Raw genomic sequence first — 7,001 nt, 5'->3', positions numbered from 1 at the left:
ACTCTGCAGGACGGACAGGAAGGGCTCCTTCCCCTCCGGTGGGAATGAGGTGGGTGTTTCAAACCTCCAAGGGTGTTGGAACTGTATGTGTGTCAAACATGGGTTTATTTTGTGCCGTTTGGATGCTGCGCAGGCAAAAAGGAAAAAGACAAAAACAAACAAAAACGTCCCCACTTTGAAGTTCTGGCACACAATCTGTTTTCCTCTGCACCTGCCCCCCTTCTTCCTCTCTGCCGGACCAAACCGCCGCAGCTGCCGGACTTCATCTTACTTGATCCCTTCCCTTCTCGAGTGTGTTAGTGAAATGATGCTCCACAAACACACAAGACAAATATACTCATACCTTTGGGGCCGAAGTAGGTCACTCAGGACCCGAATGATTCATGCAAGTTTTTTTTTTTAAATGCCACGGCAGCTGCGGTTTAGGTTAGACTAAAATCCCAAAGTTTTGTCTTCTGTAAGCCTCACAGAGGAAACTACCTGCCGGATCACGCAAAGACTCCGTGGAGAGATTCCTCTTCTAGATAGACGGAGCTGACCTGTTCGGGTAACACAACATTTCCGGCGAGAAGTCCGATTTTAACCACCGGGGGACAAACCGTGAAGACGTTTCTGACACATTTCCAGACGTAATTGGCAAACCGTCCGTGTGACCTCTTTCACATGGTTTCTACTCTGTCATCTAACGCACCACCTCCCAACCCACAACTCTAACTGTAACTGTCATGGTGGATAACCCCGAACAGGAAGCAGGTAGATGAAGAGTGAGATAAACTGTAATAGACGAACAAAACAAAAGCAAAACTAAAGTCGCTGCGAGTCAGAAGACGGTTGCAGGCATGTAGGACGGGATTCTGCCGCTGAGCGAAGCGAGCTAAGTGGAGCACGGGGCCTTCTGGAGGTTCCACATCGTGTCACGCCTCGACCACAGACGCTCGGTGGATTTTACTGGGATTTTATGCGGTGGACCGTCGTTACGTGGCACAAAACTGTGAAACAGAAGGAGCAGGAACACGTTTGAACAGACGTGTGGCATGCTTTCCTGTTAAACTCCTTTCACTGTGATCATTTCAAATATTTTCAGAAACGTAAAATTGACGTTTTTGAGCTTTCACGTCATTTTCTAATATTATCCACTCATCCATAACACACCCGGAGTGTTGCTTTGATTCTTTAGGAAATCTTTTAATCTCCCGCGGCAACCATTCGGGGGGCGCCTAAACATTTGCTCCCACGAAGCTCCGCCTGTTTAACCAAAGCTCCTCCTCTAAGCTGCAGTCTGCAGCCGAGCCCCCGGCTCACGGACCAGCCCTCTCCCCGCAACTCCTTCGCTCAGCTCCTTCAGACTAGCTCGCAGCAATTAGCAAACACCTGGTGGAAGTCATGATGCGAACTAAAAACGGTGTTGATGTTGCTGTAAGAAGTCAAGAGTGCCGGAAAGACGGAGGCCCAATTTCACTGTGTTAAATTCAGTCAAATCTCTTCATGCTTTGAATTAGATGTACAAACAACAAAAGTGCAGGAGTTCAATTCCTGACCTGTGAAAAAGTCATGAGGTGAACGTCTCTAACACAAGAAGGAGGATACTGTGACACGACTCTGCCAGGTTATGTCACATGACCTGTAAAGTTGTCATTTCCTCTCTGTCGTCTTGGAGAGAACGTCCTGAACCAAAGAACTTCAACTTCAACTTATTTCTTGCAACGTGCCGCATAGTCCAGACGCCACAGATAGAAACCAGACTAATCTAAACTCCACCAAATTTAACTCGTTTTTGACAGATTCTTTTTGATGATCATTCTTAATGATCTTAGCGATAGCATTTGACAAAATGTGGTGCTTGCTGTTTGCTTCATAATGGGTTATTGTGTGTTTCCGATGGACTGCCTCGTCGCTGAAATGTGCCAAGCTAATAAACTTGACTTGACTTGAGAGCCGAATGTGATTCTAGCTCTTGTGCACGGATCCTGACAAACAAACACAAACATGCTCTTAAGCGAAAGTTCCAGATCTGCAATAATCATATCACAACACAGTGCGCTGCCGCTCGAATGTTGACATTCCACCGTGGGATGTCCGGGTGAAAAGGATTCGTCGTCGCTGCTTCTTCCTAGTACGGGAGCCAAAAACATTTCAGCACTCAGCACAAATGTGTTTTGTCAGGATGCGATGTGGGCAAACGTCTCAGCGGTGAAACACAGTGTGCCGCATTCATCAAAAAGGGCCCTCACAGTTCTCCCCACCCCATCACCACTCAGCTATGTGCTGCTTAATGATGCCTTTTGCCAGATATGTAAAAAAAAAAAAAAAAAAAAAAAAAAAAAGAGATGCTGCTGTCGTCCTGTTATTTGTTTGTCGAAGCTTGCTACTCAGGTTAGTAGAGGAATGTGGGAAGTGAAACTCAACTTTGCACCGTTGGACAAATTGCTGACAAATGAGTTTCTGTGTTGAAAACTAATGACCTTGGAGGAAAACTGATCCCTCCACTGTGGCTGCTGTCTGTCAGACAGCTTCCTGCTGGTGCAATCACATTCCTAAAGCTGCTAACATCTCTCCTTATTACTGGTTTTGGTGTCTGTAATGCTAAAAAAATTTTTTATTTCCCCCCAACAGAATGAGTTCCTCATTCTGTTGTGTCAGCTGCTTCCTTGTTTCGACAGTCCTGCTTATCCTTTCATCGTCTCAGCAAGCGCCTTGGTATCGCTACTGCACTCCAGCTACCAGTTGGTCATGAGGTTTCCTGACATCATTTGTTGTCGAAGTTTCGCTAAGTTAAGGTGAAAATTAAAAGTTCTTCTGTTGCTGTCAGGAAGAGAGGTCTTATTTCAGAAACATACAAACAAAACAATTCCTCATAAACCAGTAAAGACCAGCGCTGCTGACAATATTCATAAAGCAAGTAAATAATTACTTGCTTTGAAAGGCAAGTAATTATTTACTTGCCTTTCAGTTGGCAAGTAGTTGAACTTGCAGCAGCTGAAACAGTTTAAACTGCGTGATTGTGAGCGTGAGTGGGAATAAAAATACCAATAGGTATTTTGTTCCATATCACAGTAGGAATGTAACCAGTAAACCTTTTATGGATGCAAAAGCAAGAATCCCCCACTTGATGACTTTCTTTCTGTGTTTGATATGATGTGAAGCACTTTGAAATCCCTTGCAGCTGAAATGTGCCATGCAAATAAAATTTGATTGATTGATTGATTGATTCAAGCTGGAGAAATCCCACACGTTTTAAAAATCAAACAGGCTTGGTGGAAGTAAAGGAGGCGTGGAGTGGAGCTCAGGAGGGTCAAAATAGACCGTGTGTGTAACGTATGAAATGGGAGTGGAACGTTTTTCTTTTCAAAGGATAAAAACAGTCTTGTTCTGTTTTACAGCATAACCGCTGCTGATAAAACCTCCGTCTGCTCTGTCTCTGGGCCCTTCGGTCCAATAATACAAGTCTGACCCGACCTCAGGGGGTTTACTCTAACTTGTTGGACAAACCATGACACCCCAAGGAAAACAATGGCGACCCACATCCGTCTGAACGGCCCAGTTCTGACCTTTTCACTCTCTCTCTCTCCCCCTAAAATAAATTAGATCTGTGCCACTTCCTGATGTGGAGCTAATGCGGATTCGCATCCGATTGTTTTCAAAGCGTCTGCAGTCTGAGCGGCCATGTTGCATTCTGTGTGACTTTCACGTCATCGACGCGAGACGCGGGTCACAATTCTGCGCCGCAAGAAGGAAGACGTCGTAAATCAGGACGTAAACAGCGGAAGGAAAACGATCATTTCAAAAGTTTTTAAAGAAGTGTGAGTCAGTGAAGCGTATATCACAATCCCAGCACTCTGAGCTCTGACTACACATCCACACAAACTTCTCTCCAGAAGTTGCAGTCAATGCTCCACTGAAGGCCACTGCTGTTAGTTGTGCTTTCGTTTTATTAGCTTCCTTCGTCTTGTTGTGGTGTTGTGGCGATCCTGTCGGCTCTCGCTGCTGAATAACCTTTAAGATCCGTCCATCAACGGCTCCTACCGTTAACAACGTGCTGCTGTGTGGCGTCGAGGTTCTTCTGACTACATGGGTCGCCTCGAGGTCGTAAAGCGTTCACACAGAAGTCTCATTGAGGTCGGGTTGAATTGGTAGTATGAACGACATAAAGACCTGCTGTGTGAACGTAGCCAACGTTACCACTGAATAAATGGGTCAGTAAAGGGTCAATCTTCCCTGGCATCTTGAAGAATGAATGACAGTGATGGGCTGACCGGGCTCTGGACCGGGGGGTCCGCAACTCCAACCCTGGAGTTCTGCTGTTCTGCATCTTTTTTGAGCATCATCGGCAAGTTTGACAAAGTTCTGCTCATGGACCATTCATCTGGTTCAGGTGTAGTTAAAGTTTATTCAGCAGAACTCACAACATCACTAAAATACCTTCAACCTCCTTCAGTTTTGTTGTAACCTTGAAATATTTACGCTTTGGTTTTACCTAAAGAAATGCAAATGAACACTTTTTCTATTTTCAGATGAAAGATTTAATTGGTTTCAAATATTAGGATATTGTTCTCTCCAGCCTGTATCATAACTTCCTTGGTATTTGTGATGTTTTTTATTTTTATTTTTTAATCTTCTAACAAACCTCTGAGATTAGCATTTATACTAAAATTAAACTACCGGTAAATTAAAGGGATAGAAATCAAATGATGCAAAGGTGGACTTTATCTTCCAGCCAGCTGAGCTCCGATCACAGTTTGGATGCGCTTGATTTTGTGTCGAAGCATCAGAGCTCGATGCATGCCACACTTTTCAGATATTAATCGCATAAAATGACTGAAAAGAACGTGTACATTGTTGTCCCACTGCACAAAATTTTGTGCAGAAAATATTCGGATGTTTTTAGTGACTGCAAGAAGAACTTGAGCGCTCTGAAATCCTTTCTGCTCGAGCGTTTGACCCAAACTCACGTCTCCTGCAGTCGTGCATCTGCGGGCCGCAGCGTTCATTCCTGCTCCACCCCAAAACAAAACGCACTCACGCTACCTTCGGCTTCAGCGCCGAGCAAAGTTGTTTTCAGCCGTCGCTGCAAATGACTAATGTTGTCGTTTCTGGCAGGACGCATGTAAACAGTAATGGATTTATTGCGACAGACACAAAGAAGAAGCCCAAGATCCCCCAAAATTCCCTTACGAACGCTGCAGTGATGTAACTGACACAGCCCTCTGCAAGCAACAGTGAACACACGCACACACACACACCCGCTGCAGAGTTCAGGGCTTTCAACAAAAGTCAGATGGACTGAAAACAATTTCCTAAGTGAAACAAATCTGCGTTGTTCAAAACATCGAGCCATTAAGGGAAACGAAGGGGAATTCATGGTTTTATCTGCAAACTTGTTTCCAGGAAAAGGTCAAAATTCCTCAGCGGTACAGCCGCCCCGTCCTCAGCACTAACACTCATTGATTCTCTCAACAGCCTCTTGGTTTTTTGGCAGCCGTCAGTTTGAGTTCTCTGGGAAATACTCAGAATGCTGCGTCAATATTGTTAGCAGATACCATGATAACCACTGCAGCGGATGGAAGAGTCAGACTTCACTCTGTTCATGTGTTTTCCTGTACAGGTGTGTTTCTGCTTAAAGGGAAACAAACTAGTTTCAGCGTCTTTAAGTCTTTTTACTCTGGACTCATTTATTTACAGATAAACATATTTCCATGTGCATACTTGTTATTTTATTTACGTTATGTTTTGTCATATTTAAATTACTTACAATATCACACTTATGTACACTGCAAAAGCACAAAATTCTAAGTATTTTTGATCTAGTTTCTAGTGCAAACATCTCAGTAGACTTGAAATATGACAAATCTAACATAGAAGTCACTTATTGGCAACATATAGAGCTTCATTAGAGTCAATAATGCCTTAATATTGATGAAAAAATACGAGTTCACCTATAACAAGACATTTCCCCATGTCATAAGTTAAATAATCTTCCAATGGAATTAAAACTTTTTCATCAATATTAAGGAATTGCTGACTTAAACAAACTCCTGCATCTTGCTGAAAAGTTACTTATAAGTTAATTTAATCTCATTTCCAGTTTGCTAACAAGATATTTGTGCTAGAAACTGGGCCAAAACCTATAAAATCCAAGATTGTATGGGTTTTGCAGAGTATATTTTGTTATAAATTGTACATCCCTTACAGTAATATTGGTATTCATTAATATTTAACACTTTAGATGGAGCAACTTGTCAATAAATAAGCAATTTCCCCTTGGAAATCTATCAAGAAAATTCTATTTTATAACTTATTGCTATAAGAAATAATCCTTTAATAAAAAAATAATCAAATACACATTTTCTTAATCTTTGTGCTGTTCTTAGCAGATAATAGACTAAGGTTGTCCTAAATGAAAAACTCACTTTCTAGAGTAAACTAAACCCATTAATAGAATCTGATGACAGTAAGAATATTATGCAACATTTTCCCACTGTACCCGTCCATCCTGTAAGTCTGATCAAAAAAAAAAAATAATAAAGAAATCTGTCCAGAACAACAAATTTTAAGAGAGAAGTTGACAGAAGTTTGTTTTGTAGAAATTCTGGGATTTTTTAAAAAGTTGCGTACATAAAGCTAAGACTTGGAGCAGTGCAAAAACATTTGCCTTTATTTGACGTTTTCCAAAATGTATTTTCAAAAAAACAACTTTCTTACAACACGTCATGCTGTTTCTGTAACATCCCATCTATTTCCAGTACAATTTATTGGCTTGTGGAGCTTTAAAAACAACAAAAAGAAAAACATTCCAGGGTAAAATTAATAATGAGTTCAAATCATTTTGTTCCATAAACTTCTCAGTTCTTTCGTAGTGAATAATCTCTGACGGCAAAATCAAGAAATAATTCCGATCGGTCTCTTTAAAAGCAGTCGGATGCGATCAAGTTAACATAAAAGAAGTGACAATTGTTTACACAGAAATTATTGCCGTGATTTTTTCCTATTTTCTGGTGGCGGCG

The sequence above is a fragment of the Xiphophorus maculatus genome, chromosome 7 (assembly GCF_002775205.1).
Source record: "Xiphophorus maculatus strain JP 163 A chromosome 7, X_maculatus-5.0-male, whole genome shotgun sequence".
In the NCBI taxonomy this organism is placed as follows: domain Eukaryota; kingdom Metazoa; phylum Chordata; class Actinopteri; order Cyprinodontiformes; family Poeciliidae; genus Xiphophorus; species Xiphophorus maculatus.
This window is presented reverse-complemented; position numbering follows the sequence as displayed.